At 36.0% G+C, this 11,486-nt stretch overlaps 1 long non-coding RNA gene across 1 annotated transcript; it reads right to left on the bottom strand.

Annotated features, from left to right (window-relative positions):
- Positions 1 to 1,013: 1,013 nt before the first annotated feature.
- LOC148251274 (uncharacterized) lies at positions 1,014 to 11,218 on the bottom strand. The gene is made up of 2 exons (XR_015814141.1): positions 10,941 to 11,218; positions 1,014 to 1,139 (listed from the first exon to the last, which is right to left on the bottom strand). It is a non-coding gene; the product is annotated as an uncharacterized LOC148251274 (long non-coding RNA).
- Positions 11,219 to 11,486: the final 268 nt, after the last annotated feature.

Raw genomic sequence — 11,486 nt, 5'->3', positions numbered from 1 at the left:
GCGGAGTGTGTCCAGAGCACACTTACACTTACACTTAATTAAATAATAAAAAATAACTTTCATCAATATATAGAGTACACAGAAGCATTACATCCCTTGAAGCATGTACATTAGATACATATATACGAGGCCCTAAATTTTTTTCTTACAATATAAAAATACAAACTAATAACCTAATCTCAAATTCTAACTTCTCAACTTCTTTTCCATATCACTTACTATTTTGCAGCAGAATCCTCATTATCTAAAACATAATGGGGGAGTGAGATACATTATCCTAATAAACAAATATTATGACTAATAACTAAGTACATGCAATATATAGTATCATCACACACATTAGTGAAACACATTTGCCATATTTTTAAAACTATATAAAAAACCATCCTATAGCATATCATACAGCAAACACAAGATATCTTACACGTGTACCAGATCACACAGCAAGTATAGTGTATTGTACATACAGGTACCAGATCACACAGTAAGTGTAGTGAACCTAGATCTTATACATCCCAGATCACACAGCATACACCAATCACTACATTATACAATGCTTTTATATTTCATAAAAATCGTAAATTATTTTCATAAAACATGTGTTAAAACATACTAGGCCTAGATGCCATAACATTCACTTACCTCGAGTTTGATGCAATCAATTTAAGCTTTCTCTATTTTGACAAAGTCTCCCCTTATATTTTTCTCAATTTCCTACTAAACTTTTGGCTGCATCTCCTCTTAGAAATTATCATATTTTACACTCAAAACTATCCTTATGATAGGTAAATTGATTTTCTTAAAAAGAAACTTGAAACTACATACCTTGTAAGACATGCTACTTTACTTCTGACAGAGTCTCGAATTAATTTCTAAGCTTTCTCTCTCGAAAATCAAACAGATTTCTAGGATTTATTTTAGCAATATCTAACTTCATAAATACTACTAATATCAATTAAAAATCATCCTCAAAGTTTCAAGAGAAATAAAATTAAAATGAAAGAATAAACTCACCTTAAGCCCACAAGTTCTCCTTGGGTTGGCTATGAGCTTTCGCTCTCCTTTTCTCTTCTTTCTTTGTTTTTGTCCTTTGCTTCTTCCTTCCTCTCTCTTTGATGTGATACCCACTAAAAACACACCTAAACTAGAGGAGTGCAAGAAGTGAGCAAGTGTAGATAAACTTTCAGGAAATGAAAGAAAATAATTGCGAAGTACCAATATTCCAAGGTTGAATCCACCAAATGAGTTCCCGGTCTAGGAAGAAATGACACCAGAAGGTGCCAAAAACCTGAAGGGTAACGGGCTTTACTGCTAAGGAACGGTTCGGTCTGAGAAGCCCGACACAAGAAGAAAGTCCAAATGTAGTTTGGGTTTGGGTACTCATAGGGTATATATATGTTGCAATGCATGTGAAGGACATTTGACACACACCTTTGCCAGGTTCCTTAGTCCCATGGTGAAGCAGTCAAGGCGACCTTATGCCTTGTAGGAAAATCGGAGACAGGCAACTTTCTTGGTGCAGAGACCTGTAGGCCACACGCAAGCAAAGAGGCCCACACATGTGCTAGAGATGCAGTCCATCCCACACATACCACACACACGCCCAAGAGCACCTACCCACGGGGTCCTCTAGGCCCGTGTGGAGCCGACTGGGCACGCAGGCCCAATGGGCCGAACTCAAGCACCCCAGACGGACTTGCCCTTGAATGGCTAAAGCCCACCAGCCCGTAATTCTCGTGGGGCTTCTCCTACACAACCTGCACGGACCGGTTGACTCGACCCATCCAGGTAGCTCAAATCGACTGGCCCCCTTTTCCTCTTTTAAATTATTTAATATTTATTTATTTAATTATTTTAAAAAAATTCTTGGGACCCACTTTTTAAATTATCCATGTTTTAAAATTAATTTCCACATGTTTTATGTGAATTTTACATTGGATAAATATGTATTTATTTTAATTAATATTTTATTGTAATTCTATCCATCAGAATTATTTAAGTAATTTATTTAGGATAGAATAATTATTTTATTATGTATTTATCCTAGATTAAGATAAAATGTTATTTAGGGTATTATTTTATTAAATTATCTTAAGATTTTGTACTCATCTAGATTGTCCGGGGAAAGGTATAAATAGACCTTTGCTCCTAGGATGTAAACACACCCTTTGAGAATAAATATGAGAGCATTCTTGAGAGCTTCGGCTTTTCTTCTTTTAGTATTTTTGTTAAAATTAGCTTCTTCAAGTTCTTCAGGAAGTAGGAATCTTTAGAAGTCTTGTTGAGCCAAAGAGCGGGGATCAACTTATCGGTAAGTCCGTGGTATTTTTCCCTTCCTTATAGTTTCAGTATTGCATACACTGAGTGGGTTTTAAGAGTAGATTTGATCCTTCTGATACCCTCCCACTTAATATGGTACCAGAGCTTTGGCTCCTAGAAACCCAAATCTACGTTTATTTGCTTTAGCATTTTGTTTTTTAAATTAGCAGTCAAATTTATTTGATTGTTTATTCCTATTGCATCCTGCTTGAATTCATATATATCCGTTCAATTCAAGTAGTTCATGTTATTAATGAGAAACAATTATGTACAAAAAATATCAAAAATACCCAAGTTGCACCGCATAAGGCATTTGGCACATTGTTTGCATTTTGCATCACAAAAATAGAATAGCCTTTAATTGGTGACTAGAAATCCTTTGAGAAATCAAAGGCAAAGTACGTTGCCTAACTGGTGTGAGTGAAAACCTTTGTTTTCATTCCGCATACTATCCACATTTAATTTTCAAATTACATTTCTATAATCTGCATCGACATTACATAAAAAAATTGATCGATCGTAGAGCATAGCTGATAAATTGGGGATAGTGTAAGTAGATACACCTACCGATTATATCCATCGAGATTGATCAGATCCCTACGCATCTGTTCGAATTGTCATTCTTTGTGATATACGTTTATGTTTTCTTTATTTTACGATTGTTTCGTTACATAATTAAGCAACTAGTAACAACTAGTTGCTTAACACACAAAGGGCACAACATTTCTTTTTCTGTGTGCTTGTTTCTGAGCTTCTATAGAAATTAGAATTCTTTAGGGTTCCTTGCTGTGTCATAAGGACTAATGTGCAGACCCGATTCAAGTGATTCTAATTCTGAACGCTCAATTCGGAAGACAAAGTTGTCAATCAAGGGATTACAAGTAAACACGAGCGAAGGTGAGGGAGATATATTATTTTCACTAATTTTTGTCTTTGTAGGAACTTCATAATGTCTCACCAAAGCACCAACAGCCAACCAGCCACCTTAGAAGAAAGAGTCATGGAGATGTTCACCCAATTAAGTGTCCAATTGAGAAACATGGCTACCTATATGGATAGCCAGGAGTGAGGTGAGCACTGCAGTTGCACCCAACGCCAAATAGTGCATGACGAGATAGGATCGTATGGTAATGATGTTTGTGATAGGCGGGGAGGCCGTTGCGAAGAGGTGGACAGAGACCTCCATAACTTTAAGTTCCAGATACCAGCCTTTTAAGGGAAGAATGACCCCAAAGCCTTCCTTGAGCGAGAACGGAAGGTCGGTCATATTTTTAGCTATTGCAATTATAGTGAAGAGAAAAAGCTCAAGTTGGCCACCCGTGAGTTTACCGACTATGCCACAGTATGGTGGGATCAATTAACTCTTCTTTGAGAATGAGATGGAGACTTAACTATCACCATATGACAAGAATTGAGATCCATCATGAGGAAGTGATTTGTGCCTGCTCATTTCGATAGGGATATGAACCTGAGATTGCAACACCTAACTCAGGGTTCTAAGTCGGTGGAAAAATACTATAAAAAAAATTAAAATAACGATGATTAGGGCCCGATTTGATGAACGGCTAGAAGCCACCATGGCTCGATTCTTGGAGGGTTTTAATAAGGATATCACCAACATCCTTGAACTCCAAAACTATGTTGACCTGGATGAGATAGTGCATAAGGCACCAACATTGAAAGGCAATTGAAGAGTAGAGGAATTAATTAGGGGTATGTTAGTAATGCTCCCCAGGGAAACCAAAGATGGACTCAAAGGGATGAAGCTAAGAAAGTGGACGATGGTAACGAAAGACAACTTGCTGGCAATCCAACAGTTAATTAGGCACCAGCCACCTGCCAAAGCATTGTTAAATGTTTCAAGTGCTTAGGAGTGAGGCATGTTACATCTTAATGTCCTAATTAGTGTGCCATGATTATCCAAGATGATGGAGATATCGCCAGTGACCATAAAAGTAGTGATGAGTAGGAAGATGTAATTAATGGATGCAAAGAGTATAGCTCGACCAATATAGGGAGATGTATTTATGGCTCAACAAGCACTAAACATACAGGTTATGCCTGAAGGTAACAATTAAAGAGAGACTATTTTCCACTCCAGATGCCTAGTCAATGGGAAGGTTTGTGGTGTGATATTTCACGGAGGCAGTTGTGTTAATGTTGCTAGCACTTTGCTAATGGATTCGGTAGGATTATTGTGCAAATAGCACCCTAATCCCTACAAGTAGCAATGACAACAAAGAGATCGACATCACCCAGTAGGTATGTGTCCCATTCTCTATTGGTGACTACACAGATGAGATGTTCCCGTACAAGCAGACACCTGTTGCTAGGAAGGCTCTAGCATTATGACTGTGATGCCATGCCAGCAAAAGGAATTAGTACTCTATCCGAATGGGTAACCACACCCATGTTTTAACACCTTTATCAAGAAGGGATGTTTATGAGGATCAACTAAAAATTAAAAGGTAGTAGGAAGAGTTCGCTAAGAGATTGGAGAAGAAAGACCATAATCTGGATCTAGACCAAAGTTGCTTCTTCATTCAAAAATGAACTGAGTACCTAGCCAAATGTTTGGTAAATCCTCTGTCCTCATTAACCTTAGATGAAAAGTTTATAGTCTCTGTAGATTCAAGGACGAATGTCTCAAAGAAGAGGGGATGATGTGATACCCGCTGAAAACACATCTAAACCAAATAAATGCAAGAAGTGAACAAGTGTACGTGAACTTTCAGGAAATGAAAGAAAGCAATTGCAAGGTAACAATATTCCGAACTACGCTATTCTTGGCCAAGTATTAAACAGCAAGGCAGAATCTACCAAACAGAGTTACTAGCCTTTGAAGAAATGACACCAGAAGGTGCTAGAAACCTAAAAGGTAATGGGCCTCACCATTAAGGAATAGATCGGTCTTACAATCCTAACCCAAGAAGAAAGCCCCAATGTAGTTTGGGTTTGGGTACCCATAGGGTACACATTTGTTGCAATGCACATGCAGGATACTTGGCCTAGACCTTCGCCAGTGTTCCCTGGTCCTGTGATGAAGCAGTCAAGGAGACCTTATGCCCTGCAAAAAAATTAGATAGACAACTTTCTCGGTGAAGAGACTTGTAGACCCTCACATGACCAAGGAGGCCAACACGTGTGCTAGACATGAGGCCCAACTCGCATGGTCCACGAACACGCATGTGTGCCTGTATAGATCGTGCACATGAGCACCCACTCGCGCGTACCCCACGCGGACAGCCCCTCAAACAGCCCAAGCCCATTAGCCCATGACTCTTGTGGCCCTTCTCCTGCGCAACCCACATGGATTGGCCGATCCCCTTTTTTCCCTTTTTAAATTATCTAATATTATTTATTTTATTACTTTAATTTTTTTTAAAAAGGCTTGGGATCCACTTTTCAAATTACTCATGTTTAAAAATTAGTTTCCACATGTGCTTTATATGGATTTCACATGGGATAAATTTGGTTTTATTTTAATAAATATTTATCGTATTTCTATCCTTTAAGATTATTTAATTAATTTATATGGGATAGAATAATTATTTTATTATGTATTTATCCTAGATTAAGATATAATTTTATCTAGGATATTATTTTATTAAATTATCTTAAGATTTTGTACTCATTTAGATTGCCCGAGAAAGGCTATAAATAGATCTTTGTCTCTATGATGTAAACACACCCTTTAAGAGTAAATTTGAGAGAATTTTTGAGAGTTTTGAATTTTCTTCTTTTAGCATTTTTGCTAAAATTAACTTTTTCAAGTTCTTTAGGAAATAGGAGATTTTAGAAGTCTTGTTGAGCCAAAGAGTGGGGACAACTTATCAGTAAGTTTGTAGAATTTTTTCTTTCATTGTTTTATTTCCCTAGTCTTTATTCTTACTTTCCTTTAGGATTGTAGATTTAATTAAAGGGAGGGGTTTAATTCAAGGTGGTTATAGTTTCAATATTGCATACGTTTAGTAGGTTTTAGGAGTAGATTTGATCCTTCCCATACCCTCCCACATCACTCTTCCTCTCACAATTTGGGTAGAGTTTTCTTAAGGAAAAACTCCCAATTTTCATCAACTTCCCCCACATTTATTGGGTTTCTTCCTTTTGCTCTCTTTTTTCCTCTTCTCTTTCTCTCTCTAACCTTGCTTTCTTTCAACTCCATAATGCTTTTCCCTTCTTCCCACACCCTTATTTATAGGGATGGATGTCCATGCAAGTTGATAAGCATGGGAGAGGTGACAAAATGTGATTGGCCACTTAAACCTCTTTAAACTTCATCCTTATTCTTCTCTCTTCCTTTCTTTAGCTTTTAAGTAATTCTAGAGTATTCTAATTTTATCGGGCTGTCTTATCCACCGTTCAAGAGCTTGGATATGAAATTTGGGCTCCATTCAAAATTTTTTAGGCTACCTTAGGCCCACCTAAACCCATAAGGCTCAAAGCTGCACTCTATGCACATGCCTTCACTTTAAACAGCCGTAAGTCCCTTAATTCTTATGATATTTTTGTCACTTTACCATCACCTACTCATCGTAGTTTTAGCTACATACCAACCAAATGTGGGCTCCAAATGACCACATTTGGCCCATCTAACCACGTAAGGCACGAAAGGTCTAAATCAGGCACAAAGCTAGGCTCATGCCCATACCCTTACTTCAAAACTCCATAATCCATTCTTAATATTTTTGGAAAACTTGTGCTTCATATGTTCTTCACTAGGAAACTATCAAATTGTTTTTGTCTGGGCTTCATCTGGGTCCATTGGTTCCATAATGGCACAAAAAATCCTAAAAGGTCAAAATTATCCTTCATGTGCAAGCCTCACGGGTTTGACCTCATATCTCCCAAATTTGCTTCTATAGACATTTTGTTCTTTCCACATACTTCTTCCCTAATATCGTGGCTAGTCCTTAGCCAAATGAGAGACTCAAGTACCAAGTATTTTAGTCTCGGGACATAAATTAAGTTAAAAGGGTCAAATTAGAGCTATCTCCAGAACTATTGAACTAAGGTTTCGATTCCTTGTATTTTCTCTCACTGTTTCTTCTACACGTCTTTATTTTCCTTAAACCTCATTTAACCATATGCATCTAAGGTCTCTTCAAATTTATCCCAAAATTCCATAAATCTTGGGCCTAGGAAGTGTTTTAAGCACTAAAGGTCACTTTATGTTACTCAAGGGATTTCTCTCCCTCTCTTGGGGAATTTCTTTCATAATTTTTAATGTTTTTTTTTCACTTTTCTAAAACTTTTTCTTGCCCTTTAAAATCTCAATCTAGCCTTTAGAGGCATTCCCAATCCTAAAAACTCAATTTTCCCTTATTAAGGGAAAAACTCTTCTTAATGGATTTCAGTTACCCGAATCTCATCATTTTTTCTTAGTTCATAACCTTATTAAATCTTCCTTCATACATATACCCACTTTAATCAACCGTACCAAACACAAGAGTTCAGACCACAGAAAATCTGGGCTATTATATCCTCTCTCTAAAAGGAATTTGGTCATCCAAATTTAAATTACCATGAGGGTAGTTTGTCCTTCATATCTTATTCTTATGCATCATATCCACTAGTTTGCCTCGAGCAACTTGTTTATCTTCGCGTACTAAAATCTTGACCTTTTTAATGTTTCTATTACTTTAACTTTAAGGGCCATAAGTACTCTAAGGTTGGTTATTTATTTTCTAACTTCCAAAGATAAAAGTTCATTCATTAGGAAGTTGCCTCTCATCGAATTATTTCTCTTACATAACTTCTCATAGGGGTCTATACTACTATCCTCAAATATAGTGATGTTTAGGTGGTCTCTAAATAATAGCTCGATAATTGGTCAAGTGCTCATAGAGTCTTTAACCATTAAATTAATCAAATACAAAAATCTTTATAACAATATAGTAAACTTTATAGTGCTTAATTGCTTTCTTGGGGCCTTAACATCATGTATATATTTGTATTCTTCTAAATCAAGATCTTTTCTCCTTCCTCAATGACTTGATATCCTAGCCACTTACTCTTTCTGGTTAAGTGGCATGGATCCTCAACTTATCAAAGTCTATTCTCTCCTTACAAGGCTATTAGGATTTGATCATGATTTCTTGATTTCTTTTGGAACCTCATTCCCAGGCTTATCATTTTCTAAGACTCTTATATACTTCTAAAATAGGACATCTCTTTTTTTACTTCCAAAAACATATGGGTGGTTTTAGAAATTCGTCTGCACTTGGTATTAGAATATACTGTTATCCTCAAGTGTATCCAGTAAGGGTGACTCCAAAATTCTCAATCATTGATCAAGTTCTTCAAAGGTCTTTATGCATGGAATTCCTTATTATCGGACTTATTGGGATCTTTCAGTGGTTTGGTCCACCAAGGGTCTTGCTAAGATTTGTTGCACTTAATAGTTGATTATGTCTCTCTAAGGTTAAGTACTATGAACTCCAAAAGATTTTAAATGATAACTCTAAGGCACGACTAGCAAATATTTAGTTTGTAATGTGGTCTCCTCTATTTTACCTTGTTCACTTGCTTGTATTCACTCAAGATATCTAACAAACATACAAGTCCAAGTTAGGTAGAACCATGAGTAATGCCTAATCATTTACTTCAACTTAGAAATGGGAAGTTGGTTTTGATATTTGGACCACTACTGGTTGTTATTCTCTAATAATACTTGTCTATCTCATCTTGAAGGTTCAAGGGTGTAATTTCACTTTATTCAAGAAGCTATTTTAGGAACATGGTTTGCTTAAAATCCTCAAATCGGTGGTAATACACCTCTTGTTAGGTTCTCGACTTATTCTCTACTTGAATGGAAGGGTAATCCTTTGAGTAATGTTGTACACTTTCATAGTTTGAACTAGTCCTTAGTAATGGGGTAACAACATTCTTTCCTAATTGCTAGTATTTCTTCGATTAACAAAAATACATCATATCCTCTAAAACACATGTTTTATTCACATGATATTAGGATCTGTAACATTCATTCTTCCAAGTCATAACAATGCCTGACCACAATACTATTAATAGGATGTTTACTCATAATCTTTTATCTCCCAACATATCTTGTTTCATTCCAACTCTCACCATAAGAGCATATACACTTGTCTCACTTTGTAAATTCTTTAGTGAGGGAAACTCTTTTAAATCTCAAGGTTCAATCATATAGGACTCTTCATCACTTCTCGAAATGTTCATCCATATATTCGTTATTCCTTACATCTTAAAGAAATCCGTGAGTTCTAAAATAAGAGTCTACATCTTTCATTGTATGTGAGTCTTTCAACATTCTGTTTGGTCTAGACCTTCGTATGTAGGCTTTCTCCTTACTTACTATTACCTTCATTATGACACTTTAGGATCAAACGAAAGTTCCTACTATGTTATATTATATTCATTCTAAGTTCCACTACACTATCCTAGGTTCCATGTAACCCTAAGCCTCGAATTCAAGGGATGTGTCCTAGAACTATGCTCTGATACCACTTATCGCATCCTACACCCTTTCTTGCAGATCTGTAGCACACTTACAATTCATATAAAATTAAATAATAAAAATTAATTTAATTATTATACAGTGTGCGCATAAGTGTTATATCACTTGAAACATGTACATCATATGCATATATATGAGGCTCTAAAATGTTTCTTTTCATACAATACTAAAGTACAAACCGAAAACCTAATCTCAGAATCTAACTTTTCAACTTCTCTTTCGTATCACTTACTATTTTGAAGCAAAATCCTCACTATCTTAAAAATAATAGGAGAGTTAAATACACTATTCCAATAAGTAGATATTATGACACATAACTAAAGACGTACAATATATAGCATCATCACACACATTAGTGAAAAAATTTGCCATATTTTTAAAACCCTATCAAAAACCATCTTGTACCAAATCACGTAGTAAACACAGGATACATAGATTTCTCGTACAACTGTACCTGATCACACAACAGGTACAATGTATCGTACATTTGTACCAGATCCCATAGCAAGTACAGTGTACATAAATCTCAAACATGTCAGATCACATAGCAGGCAACAATCGCTGTATTATACGATGCTTTTACATTTCATAAAAACCATAAATGTATTTCATTAAACATGTGTCAAAAAATATTAGTGCTATATGCTATAACATCCATTTACCCCAAGTCTGATGCAATCAATTTAAGCTCTCTCTATTCTAATACAGTCTCCCCCTATATTTTTGTCAATTTTCTCTAATCACTCCGTCAAAGTCTTCCCTTAAAAATACTTCAATTTTCTCTTTTTATTGGAGCAGATTCTCCCCTTATATTTTCCTCAAATTCCTACAAAAATTTTGGCGGCATATCCCCTTAAAATTCTCATTATTTTACACTCAAAAAAATCCTCATAATTGGTACATTGATTTCCTTGAAAAAAAAACTTGAAACTACATACCTTGTAGGATATGCTGCTTTAACTCTGACAGAGTCTCAACTTAATTTCTAAGCTTTTACTCTTAAAAATCTAGTAGAGTTCTGAGCTGTTTGTGAGAAATATCTAACCACATAAATACTACACATACCACTTAAAATCATCCTCAAAGTTTCAAGAGAAATAAAATTAAAATGAAAGAGAAAACTCACCTTAAGCCTGTGGGTTCTCCCTTGGTTGGCTGTGAGCTTTCACTCTCCTTTTCTCTTCTTTCTTTTTTTTCTTTCCTTCTTCCTTTCTCTCTTTCTTTCTCTCTCTCATAATTCAATAGACTTTCCTCAAGGAGGAACTCTTGAATTCCATCAACTTCCCTCACTTTTATTGAGTTTCTTCCCATTTGCTCTCTTTTTATTTTTCTCTTTCTCTCTCTAATCTTACTCTCTCAACTCTAGAATGCTTTTTCCTTCTTCCCACACCCATATTATAGGGGAAGGATGTTCATGCAAGTTGATAAATGTAGGAGAGGTGGTAAAATGTGATTGGCCATTTAAACATCCTCAAGTTTCATTCTTATCCTTATCTCATCCTTTACTTAGTCTTTAAGTTATTCTAGAGTCTTCAATCCTTATCTAGATGCCATACATCTTCCTATCCTTTTTTACGAGATTCCACACAAAATTTGGGCTCCATTCGCGATGTGTGGGCCACTTTAGGCCTAGCTAAACCCACAAAGCCAGAAATTGCATTCCATGCACGTG

This window comes from Carica papaya, chromosome 8 (genome assembly GCF_054855325.1).
Source record: "Carica papaya isolate Zhongbai chromosome 8, ASM5485532v1, whole genome shotgun sequence".
NCBI lineage: Eukaryota > Viridiplantae > Streptophyta > Magnoliopsida > Brassicales > Caricaceae > Carica > Carica papaya.
Note: the sequence above shows the minus strand (reverse complement) of the source record. Positions and strands in the feature narration are given on the sequence as shown.